The sequence below is a fragment of the Petaurus breviceps genome, unplaced genomic scaffold (genome assembly GCF_028583685.1).
Source record: "Petaurus breviceps papuanus isolate PSGF00001 unplaced genomic scaffold, PetGlider_PUasm1.0 90919, whole genome shotgun sequence".
Taxonomy (NCBI): domain Eukaryota; kingdom Metazoa; phylum Chordata; class Mammalia; order Diprotodontia; family Petauridae; genus Petaurus; species Petaurus breviceps.
Window position 1 is genome coordinate 12,576,095 of NW_027187378.1, and position 12,509 is coordinate 12,588,603.

The 12,509-nt window shown below is 38.9% G+C and overlaps 1 protein-coding gene across 3 annotated transcripts in view; it reads left to right on the forward strand.

The window, feature by feature from the left end:
* Positions 1-12,509, forward strand: part of SLC24A3 (solute carrier family 24 member 3) — a 783,926-nt gene that overhangs the window by 576,564 nt on the left and 194,853 nt on the right. The gene's annotated exons all lie outside the window — the stretch shown is intronic.

A 12,509-nucleotide genomic window follows, 5' to 3' on the forward strand; every position in this document is an offset into this window, starting at 1 on the left:
TGAGCTTCAGTGAATTTTAACAATTCACTGATAGAGCTTTGACTCCTAACTGTCATTCTCTCTATGACTCTTTCAGTGTCATATCAATGTTACCGTATCTGAATGACAGATGATCATTCAGCTTCTACTTGACCACATCCAATGACAGAGAACTTACTACCTTTCAAGATAACCCATTCTATTGTCAAAAATTATTAGGAAACAATTAAAATTTTAAAATAATTGTTAGGAATTTTTTCCTTTTATTTAGTCTGTTGTTCCCCAGTTATTTCCAGAAAGATGGTCCTAGTTCTTATCTCTGGGACAACACAGAACAAAGTCTCATCCCTCTTCCACATCACAGCTTTTAAATATTTGAAGACAGCTATCATATTACCATTCAGTCTTCTCTTTTCCACATCACCATCCTCAGATTTGTCCCTTTCTGAGTATGTATTCTAGTTTTCAAACATTCCTCTTAAAATGAAGTCCCCAGAACTGGACACAATACTCCATTGTGCTATAGGGATGTACCAGAAATTATGATGCTGAACGTTATATGAACCTCACTAAGTCCATTCTCTTGCTAGTCTTTATCTGAATTTTTTTGCCCTGGTTACCTAGTAAGAGGGTCACTGCTTAATTCCCATATCTATGCTGCAACTGAGTTCCTTCTTTATTCAACAGCACTGGGTTCCCAATTTATCCATCCAGCCCTTATCTCCCAGCACTGAGATTCTATCCTCTAAACACCAGCCCCTCCAGAGCAGTTCCTAATACCTGTTGCTACCCCTCCCAAATGCTGACCATATGGCTACCTAGATGGACCTTCCTTGCCTTAACCTTCCCTCTCTTACTTTTCTGGCCCCTGTTGAGACATGTTCCCCATCTTAGACAGGAATTAGAATAACAGAAAGAACTATGGCTTTGAGTTCTGGTTCTGTCACTTACTATGAACCCACAGGCAAGATATTTCATTTCTGTAGTCCTCACTTAGGTCCCCCATAAGTAGGGATAATAATGTTTGTACTGCCTAACAGGCATCATTGTGAAGAGATTGTAAGCCACAAATATTATGTAACTATATTATCAATTATTACTATTGTAGGTTTGAACTTTGTGCAAGTGGTACTTCTATCCTGGGTATGCTTTTTTTTCCACATGAGATGAACATTTGATAATGAAACTTTAATAAATGGTTGGTGACCTCCATCTAGGACCTATTTCCTTATCAACAACCCTCCTCAAACTCAAAGACCAGGCTAGTAACTGTCATGATGGGTTGTCATTCCTGGTGGACATCAGAGTTGGATTTATTCTGTTACAGGTAAGTTTAATTCATTACTAAACAATTATTATCCCTCAGGGTATGCCCTGATTAGAAGGGTCATACCAAGAATGTGTTTAACTTCTCCATTAAGACTTAGGTCATCGATACATCTTATTGCATGGCATAAGTCCTATCCATTTCAAAACCATGCCACCTGCTCTCTAACTATTCTCCTCATCCCCCTCCCACCTGAACCTCAGCACCCCACCACCACCACCTTGATGTGGAATCTTTCACCTTATCTGACCCCTACATCCCTTCCATTTCCAAACTGTGCCCATTATGCCATATCTATTAGCTTTCCCCATTAGAATGTAAGCTCTGGAGGGAAGAGACTGCCTTTCTTGCTTATGTTTATATCACTATATTTAGCACAGTGCTTGGAACTTTGGTGCTTTTTTAATTCATTTGATCAATCAATTAGCAGGAAGCCACAATCCTTAATACTAGTGTTGCTGGAAAAGTCACAATTCCTCTCTTCACCTTACTCTTCCCAAACTCTAACCTCTGCGAAGGGGCTTGAGGAAGAACCAACTGAAACATGGTAGTTCAGGATCCATGGAACCAGGAACCTGCCATGTGCTGAATGTGAGAAAGTTGGTCGGGGGGAGAACAAACTAGCTCGTTACCCTTTATGTTTGTACAGACAGGAACCTTGGTTTGCCTCCACTACCAAACCAGTCATTTCTTGATTCTATTTACAGGTTTAGAAAAGAGCTTCAAACTTGTCCAGGGAGGGACAGGTTGTAATGAAATAACCAAGGGAATGTTTTTATACCTAGCTTTGTTACAGGACTAGTCCTTTCTCCTCCCCCTTTTATTTAAGTGAAATGAGAGGTTTATTTCCTCACAGGCCAGTTGCTCCTTCTTGTGAGGAAATACAGTGTGTTTGTATTTATGGGGAAACCCTGAGCCTGGCATCAAGGCCTAAATGAAGTGAGCAAAAAGCAAGTGGTTCATATTAACCTTTTCGAGTTATTATGGGACGACCATTTGGAAACAGCAAAGGAGTCCTGAATGCCCATTTCAACAGGCTCAGGCAAGATGGATCATTTCAGTGAGCTTACCAAGGAATCTCTCTAATTGTCCTTGCTGGGGAAAATAATGTTCTTGCTTCCTTCTCCCAAAATGGAGATATCTCTGAGTTATCTCCTACAGAGCCTGGAGAGAAAAGTTGACCTCAATGTGCCATATTGATTTGTGGGGTTTTTTAAAGTGACAATTGTGTCTGTAGCCATAGAAAATAGGGTACAGAAATAGGTACAGAAAATAAGAAACCTGGGACTTAGCAAGAAGCCTGGCTAGCAGCTGGTGGGTTCACTGTCAGTGCAGCTGTTGAATGATGGCAAACCCAGAGCCAGCCATATGTTTTTACGGTTTTTTGTTGAGGGTTTTTTTTAAGCCCTTTCATCACTGGGCAGTGAAATTTTGCCTTACCTTTATTGACCTGACATTGAGATGCAACATACAAAAAACATATGTCTTACATTTACCATTACATATGGCTGCCTCCTTTTTTTTCTCTTTTAAAATTATTTTTCTCCCTGCGATTATCCATTCTGCTTTTAAGTTGAATAATGGTCAGAATGTCAGGTGACAAACAGAAGTGCTATAGCAAAAATCCCCCAGTGGAAACCCTGAGAAGAGCTACTGGACTACAAGGAATTATATCATGCCCTAAAGTGAACAGAGCATAGAGTACATGTAGCTCTAAAGACTTTTCTCTCTGGAAGATTTTATATATTTGGTTTTTTCCTCAAGCAGAGTTTCTCAACTTTTTCCTGTCACATATTTCTTTGTGATATGGTGAAACCTATGGACTCCTTCTCAAAATGTTTTGGTTTGGGGGGGGTTGTTTGGGGAGTAGGGGTTGGAGACAATTGGGGTTAAGTGATTTACCCAAAGTCACATAGCTAGTAAGTACCTGAGGTCACATTTGAACTCAGGTCCTCCTGACTCCAGGGTAGGTGCTCTAACTACTGTGCCACCCAGCTGCCCCTCAGAATGTTTTTAAATGCACATAATAAAATACATAGGACTACCAAGGAAACCACTTTGCTATTAAAATATTTATAAAAACAAATTAATAGACTCCATATTAAGAACCCTTGTTGTAGAGTCATCTTCATGAGCACAGATATAACTAAACTCATTTTTCCCCCATAAGAAATAGCTCAAATCACTTCTGAATTAACTTAGTGTGTATACTGATCATGAATTATTTCTGTAAATGTCACCTGAGGGAAAATCTTAGCACTGTTATGTGTTGATTGAGGTTCTTCCGTCTAGTTGGAGTTTTTTTTTTTCCCCTTCTGATATCGGATAGAGCCTTCCCTCATTTATGGGGTACAGTATTATTTATTGCAGGAACATAGTGGAGAGAAACTAGGATTGTAAGCATCCAGGGGTACCAATTTATGTGACAAAAGGTTCACAGACATACTTGGTGTTGTGAAATGCTTGAGTTCATTTTTGAAAGCACCTTTCTAATGTCAATAGGAATTCTTTCTAGTTTCCCCTGGTGCTAATATTTTTATCATTAATATCTGCCAGACTCAAGACTTGAGGCTGAAGACTGAGTTCTTATTCTTAAAAGACACCTCAGTGCTTAAGACACTAAGTTGTGAATTGAGCTAGGCTTTAAAATATAGTTTTCAACCTAGAGAGGGATACTCAGTATCCTGGGGATTATAATCATCTCCATGACTCCCTCTACCTACATCCCCATAACCTTTGCAGTTGGTGCCATTTGACTCTAAATTGCAAGTTAGACTAGATGTCTCAGTGAGACCTTCCTCCTTTGAGATCTTATGATTCTGTGTTTCAGTCTTGGTCTAAATTCTGCAGTGAGTGAGCCTTCTAGGTTCTAGTCAGAGGCAAGAGGTGATATGGGAAATCATATGTGTTATGATATGAGAAATCATAGATATTATATTAAAATATAATTACAATATACAATAACTATATTACAACATGTTTGCATGTTGTTTCTCTCATTAGACTATAAATTCCTCAAGGGTAAGGACTGTCTTTTGCCTCTTTCTGTATCCCCAACTCTTAGCATAGTATCTAGGACATAGTAGGTGTTTAAAAAATGTTTATTGAGGGGTGGCTAGGTGACACAGTGAATAGAGCCCTGGGGTCAGGAGGACCTGAGTTCAAATCCAGCATCAGACACTTAACACAAAACTAGCCATGTGACCTAGGGCAAGTCACTTAACCCCAATTGCCCTCCAAAAAGCAAAAAAATATATATATTTAAAAAATGTTTATTGGATCAATAGGTTCACCAGATTATCACTGAGTAAATCTTGTCCATCCCCCTCTGGCTTTTTTAAATCATAGTTTTCTTCAGTATATGAGTAACCATTGCTTATGCTTCCTGCTTAATCTGTAAAGTTGTAAATAACTAGGGATGGGGTAATTAAGAGATTTACACAAAAGGATCAGAATTTATGGAGTGCAAGAATGGAATCCATGCTCTCCTCTAGTATCAGGGAACCCAGAGGTTACTAACCCACCCTTCAACCAAACTGCATTTGTCTCACTTACTTCTTATATATTATATCATGAATTATAAAATTGACATTCTTGTCCATATAAAATTCTTGTGCTACTTACCTTGGGCAGGTTTTGCGCTGCCTGCCCCAAAGCATCTCATTTGCTAGTTATAGCTCTGCTAACAAGGCTAATCTGAAGAAAGTATTTCACAAACTGCAAAATACTTTCTGAGCATGAGGTATTCTTCTCATTGTCACTTTACACTTTGGGAAAATGATGCTTACAGTCTATTTACTCCTTCCCTACCTCCCAAACAAATTGATCTAAGATACCCTTTTTTGGACTCATATATCATCCTGGCCCTTACAATAACCAAACAACCACCATATGGATCTTATCTGATCGTATCTCTAGAGTTGAATGAGACCCCTTAGGCCATCCAATCTAACCCCCCACTTTCCCCTTATTTAGCAGATAAGGAAACTGAGAAGCAATGACTTGTTTGCCTATGGTCGCATAGTAAATAAGCATCAGAGATGGAACTTGAACCCAGATCTTCTGTGATCTTTCTGTTATACCACCACATTGCCTCTAGCTGACTCCCCTTTCCATCTTTTACAGGTCTGGCCCATTTCTCTGAGCAAACCTTGTTTACAATAGAGATGATACTTTTATTTTAACCTTCAGGTTGAGATGGGGATTTAAATATGTTAAAACCAATGGAAAATCCAAAATGCATAGATCTTCTCAATCTGCCTGCTTTATTTGTCAATGAGATACCAGCCCTAAGCTGGATTTCTGTTATATATAATAATAATATATATAATATGTTATATATAACCACCGCCTTCTGCGTGGACCTAAGGATATCCCTGGACCCATTTATACTTCCGGTTTCTCGTTTGTAAAGTTGTCACTTGATAGTAACCTTTCCCAGCAAGGGCATGATGACAGTGACTACAAAGGTTTTGGTAATTAAGAAATGAATCATAGATACTTTCAAGCTCCGTTATAATGTAGCTTATCATAAACAACTTAGATTTGTTATGGGTCTGATCACAATAACATATCTATTGTAAAATATCTATTGTAAAAAAAAATTTCAGGTTCACTTTGCAAGATAAGTGTTTCCCTGTGAAGTTGGGATTATCATTTTTTTTAATAAATAGAATAGTAATTTAAATGCATTCACTATATAAAAGCATGCTGTGGTAAATCCATTAGGGTCATGGAATTATAAGCTCTACAAATGAAGATTTTTAGGTAGCACATTTTCTTGAAGTAGAAGTATCCCTGTAGACTCGAGGGTGAAGTTAGTCTCTTCTCTAACATTAGTATTATAAAGGGTTTCCCTGGTCTTCACCATTAAAGTGTCTCTCTGAATATTAGAAGTCAGAAAGCCTATTTGCCTTATACAGAACCAAAATCTTGACTTAGCAAATCTTGTACCACTAGGAACATATCTATACTCAGTTTCAGGGGGAATAAGTTCACTCTCCTGCATTGGATCAGCAGACTGTTATGTAAGGGGACTAAATACAAGCCACTACATTATATAAACAAGTCCCTTAATGCTATCATTTGGAGCATCAGCAAACTAAGGATACTTTTTGTCCAAGCCATGGTTCATGCTGAGAGGTGAATTGCTCAGGAGGAACCCTTCATGTACCAAGCACACTTGGTATTTTCCTTTGGCACAACATAGCAAAGCCCCAATTCCTCATCTGGAACATTTCCACTCATAACTGTCATTTATATAGTTCTTTAAAGCTTGCAAAGCCCTTTACAAATCTATCCCATTTGAGCTTCACAACAATCCTCTGAAGTAGGTGGGGGTGTTCATATTTATGATCATACATATGTTCATATGTAGTATCATTGTTCCCATTTTTCAGATGAGGAAACAGAGATTCAGGGAGGTCAAATGATTTGCCTAAAGTCCCACCACTCCAATCAATGAGAGCCAGAGTGAATTGGGTTTAAGGTATGGTCTTTAAGAAAGAGATCTAGCCAGTAAAACCCAAGATAACTAGGTAGGTTTCAGCCATGAAAATATACTTTCCTTTTGGCAGAACACCCTCAGGGCATGAAACCCCATATGGAGATGGGAGAGGAGAATAGAGAAGAGGAAAGGAGGAGTTGCCCAACAGGAACTGGCCAACTGGGTCCCCATTAGGGCAACTCAAACTACTCACAGGTTGTGGTTTATCCTTTGTTCTAGAAGAGGACCATGATGTCTGGAAAATCATGACAGAACTTGATACCCTCATTGATTGGACTACCATAGGTCCCTGCCCAAGCTCCACTTAATGGTTATTTTGGGGTCCTCCAGGCTCAGAGTGAATGTAAATAGTAGCTATTTCTCTTTTGGTCAGCAACCCTGAGGGTCTTCCCCTCTCAGTTTGATTTTTTTTTTAATAATGGGGTCATCCCTTGACTCTCTTCTTAAACAGACCTATTCACTGAATGGGTATTACATCACTCAAAGGGAGAACTCAGAAAGACCTTAGCTTTAAAAGGCCAAGGTCTCCCACTGCATCCTGAACCATCTCTAGTCTTGCCCTGATCTATATCTGGCCACTGGACCCAGATGGCTGTGGAGGAGAAAGTAAGGCCGGTGACTTTGCACAGTCCTCCTCCCTCAAACCACTACTGTTAGAGGTAGGAGTCAAACCCACACCTTCCTGACTACCAGTCCAATTCTCTGCCCACTCAGTCTCCCTCTAATGAGAAATATTCAGAATATGAATATAATACCATTCAGCATTATCATTGGCTTCAGAATTAAACCCAAGAACAATTCTAAAGGTTTTCAGATGCTTTGTAGGGCATGTGTTTGGCTTGTGAGTCTCCTTTTTCCCTCTAACAACAGAATTATCTCAGATGAGATTATCCATTAGATTGTAAACTCTTGGGGGGAGGGGCTGGGGACTGTCTTTTGCCTATATAGCTGGAACTTAAAAAATGTTTTTTTAATTGAACTGAAATGAGATTAAAGCCTTAAATTGGGACTCAAGGTGATGGCTGGGGTTAAGATTTCCTTAATCACTATAATTGCCAAGGTATGATGTATGTACATCAAGCATCAACAATTTCATCAGCATGGGTACTCCTTTTTCTCTAATGAAGATCACAACCCTTCACCACTCGAATAGGTAAATCAACATCATGTATTGCTAGACCCAGAAGGCTTCATCATCTGGTAGACCAGCCCTGGCAATGAGTGTGCCTGAACTTGACCAGCCTTCTTGTCAGATACCAGACACACAGTCCACTCTGAACCTCCAGTCTTTCCCAATTTGATCAAACCTTCAAGAGCTTGAGCTCTGCTCACCTAGCCTTTGAAAACCCAAGGCCACCCTCATACCACAGTAATTGAGGCATTGGAGTAAGACTTCCATGGAAAGAGAACTTGACATCTAGCTAAAAAAAAGCAGATGGTGCTAGGTCTCTAAGCTTCAACCTGGTAGAGGGGTTATTTAGGGTTCTTTTCATCACCAACTTTCATCTTCTGCTTTTCTGTTTCTGATGGACATTAAAAAAAAGAAAGATCAATGGGGAATGAAGGTTCATCTTATGATAGTCAATAGTCAATAGTAAATGTGCCTGGAGCCTTTTGCTTCCTTTTCTGTGCTCACACATCAAGCCAGTCTTTTCAAAAGCAGAATCAATGTGCTCCAGAAATAGTCCTAAATGCATTCACATTTGTGTATAATACTGCCTACACTGTATGCTGCTTTCTCCAGTGGGCTGGTCATTGTTGAAGCACTTACTCAGGCATTCAAAAGCAGGAAGTCATTTTTTTTCCATCCTAAAAAAGGATTCCTGGGGTGTTGGGATTGAGGGTGTTTCTCTCACTTTCTGTCTCTCTGTCTTTCCACTCCCTAAAGCCCTTTGTTCATTTATTAATGAAATGTGTTGCCACTGATTTAACTGCACTATAGGTATCTGGAATGAAATGCAGCAAAGGAAATCAGAAATTGAAAAATCCTTGGGGATACCTGGTCCAGTTGATGATTTAGTGATCCACAATTAACCGCGTATTGTGTGTTGATAGTTAAGAGGATGCCTAAGAGGCTGACCTCTACCAACCTTGAATCTGCCACACTATGTATCAGAATAAGGCTATCCAAGAGAACTGTATAGGTTATATTAATGGATACTTAATGAGAAGCTTAGTTACTATTCTAAAGCATAGTGAAATAAAATGGTATTGGAAAACTCCATACCATTCCAAACTATACCAGATTCCTGCAGAAGATCACATTTGTTCTTTTTCAATATTTGGTAGAAAGGACAATGAGGAAATTTTAAGTCAGATGGCAAAAGGGGACATGCACCTAGTTCCTTTGTGTGAGGTATGATCTGGCAGGTTCTAATCCAGATTTCTCAGGGCATCAAGCTGGTTTTAATGTGACTGGGCACACTTGCTAGCTGTGTGACTTTGGGCAAGTCACTTAACCCCAGTGGCCTTGCTTTCCCCTCTCCAGAAAAAAAAAGATAAAGTGACTGGAAGTCATGTCTGTACAAATATATGTGCTTTAGTAACTCCTGAGAAGTGCTGATGCCTTTGAATGTTGGCTGACATTCCTGTCTATTATACAACTCCAAACTCATCATGCACTTTAAGGACCTCCAACAATTAACCCTTCTTCTAACCCCTGTGCCCATGTCAACTGTTCATGCTTCTCTCTGTTTTTGTTTACTATTGATTCCTGAGCATTCCTTATGCATGCTTACTGTTGGCCTGTCCCTCAGGGGAATGTGGCCTTCTCTGTCCTGGTAACATTTTGCCTACTGCTCTTCTCTATACAATGCTATTTCCCTTTAAGGTTCTGATCAAGAATCACGCCCATAATGAAGCCCGTCTAGAGCAGCCCTACGTGACTCAAGTCTTTCCAACCATTCCATGAACCTTCCACTAATCCTTCATCTTTCCCCAGTTAGTTAGCTCTTACTTATGTCTCTGTTGTGCTGAAACTGATGTCAATGTTTCTGTTACACATCTATTTATGTTATAATTTTCTTGATGCCTGTTCTCCTTGTCTGTCGCCATGGTACCCAATATTATGTACCATAAATAGTCATCTTTAAGGTTTGCAAAGCAATTTACATAAATTAGTTAAATTGATCTTCACAACAACCCTGGAAGGTAGGTGCTATTATTATCCCTCTTTTACAAATGAGGAAACTGAGCCTCAGAGTGGTGGAGGGATTTGCTCAGAGTCATTTGTCATTACCATCATCATCATTTAGCCTTTATGTAGCTCTTTAAGGTTATATTTTACAAATATAATTTCTCCTCACCACAACCCTGGGAGGGAGTCCTCTATTTTATAGATGAGGAAATAGAAGCAGACAGAGGTTGTGACTTGCTCAGGGTCATACAGTTAATGTGTCTAAGTGTTTAAGACAAGATTCAAAACAACTCCAAATCCAGTGGTCTTACCACAATGCCATGATGACATTTTTTGCCTTCATCATGATAGCATCTATACAGCATAAGCTATTTGTGCAGTATAATAATAATAAATTGCTAACATTAATACAGCTCTTATACTGTTCTAAGTACTTTTTAGTTATTATCTCATTTGATCCTCACAATAATCCTGGGAGGTAGGTGCTATTATTACCCCTTTCTTAGAGATGATTAAGTTGCAGCAAGTAGAGTTTAAGTGATTTTCCCAGGATCATACAGCTAGTAAGTCCGGATTCAAACTCAGGTTTTCCTAACTACAAGTCCAACAATCTATCCACTGCACCACCTAGCTGTCCCTAGCAGCTACATAGCTTTTATATAGCATTTATATAGCTCTTTATGGTTTACATTATTATCTCTATTTTACAAATGAGGAAACTGAGGCTGAGAGAGGTTAAATGATTTTTACCAGGGTCACATAGATAATAAGTGTCCAAACCAAGATTTGAATTCAGGTTTTCCTGATTACAAGTCCAATACTCCATCCACAACACCTGACTGCTTTCATGTTTTACAAAATATTTTTCATACATTGTCTCATTTGGTCCTCACAACAACCCTGGAACATAGTTTGTACATATAACATTATCCTAATTTTACAGATGAGGAGACCAAGATTAATTTGCCCAAGGTCTCACAACTCATGAAAGAACTAGCGCTTGAAACAAGGTCTTCTGACTATAAATCAATTGTAAATTGATTGTAATTAATGGCAAATTGTAAATTTATTGAAAATCAAATCTTTCCACAGCAACTAGCACAGTGTCTGGCACATAGTAGGGCCTTAGTAAATGTGTATTGAATTGTACTGAATATACTACAGCTGTCTTAATGCAATTCACCAGTACTAGAGCCTACCTCTATTTATTTTACTTAGTGGTTTTGACAAGGTAAGACATGTCAAGGAAGAGTAATGTCTTACATTAACTTAATCCTGCAATGAGTCAGGAATTGGGGACCTTGTCATATTCAGGATGGGTTGGTTAAAGGCCAACCCAGAGAGATGAGCATCATAACTCTTACAATGTGTGTAGCTGACCAGATTCAATCCAAACTCCAGACACGTCCAGTTCAACTCCAACGCTGTGGTGTTTATAGAACTTTACATTGTGTTAATTTCAAATCTTTCTCTCTTGGCTAGTCTAAATCATCTGGAGACGCTGCCCAAACAATCTGTTTCTGATCAGGACTTGTAAAAAAAAATCCTGCTCCCCAAATGAGTTCCCCATAAAATGTAGCCTTGGTGTTAGAATTTAATAGCAACATGTGAGTTTCTGAAGGTTGACATCAACCAATTCTTACAATTCTTACTAAATTATTTTGAAGGCTTTTAGGAGGTTATGGACAGTGATTTATAAAGCCTGTCAGTCTAAGTATCTCCAGATTTGCTTATCTAACTAGAGCAATAAAGTTTATGGCCTCCTTTTCAGAGGGATATTGTCTCAACATATATTTCCTGACATTTACCTGAACACTCTTTGTAATAGCTTGGATTTTCTACATCTTCTTTGAATGGCAGGTACTTAAAATCCCTAGTTTTCATCAGAGCTTAGCTTATGTCTCCTGCACAAAGCCTTCCTCTCTGTATTCCTTTTTAATGTATTTTTTTTTCTATGTGAGAGGCAGTGTATGATAACAGAACTGGCCTTGGAATCAATGTGACCTGAGTTCAAACCCCACTTCTTACACATAATGGATATGGCCCTTTGTAACCACCTAGTCCCCTAGGTAACTCCCTAAGATTGTAGGTTTACAGACCATAGGTTACCAGTCCATGAGGGTAGACAGAGTTCCCTCCTTGAAAGTTTCCTAAAACAATGAAACATGGTTGTACAACCTAAAAAAATTACTGGGGCAGCTAGGTGGCACAGTGGATAGGGCACTGGACCTGGAGTTAGGAAGACCAGTTCAAATCTGGCCTCAGTCACTTACTAGCAGTGGGATCCTAGGCAAGTCATTTAACCCTGTTTGCCTCAGTTCCCTCATCTGTAAAATAAGCTAGAGAAGGAAATGGAAAACCTCTCCAGTATCTCTGCCAAGAAAATTCCAAATGGCATCAACTTGGTTGAACACAACTGCAACGACTCAACAACAACAACAACAACAACAACAAAACAACAAATAAAAACCAGAAACACAATACAAAATAGATAGATAGATTTTATATATATATATATATATATATATATATATATATATATATATATATATATATATATA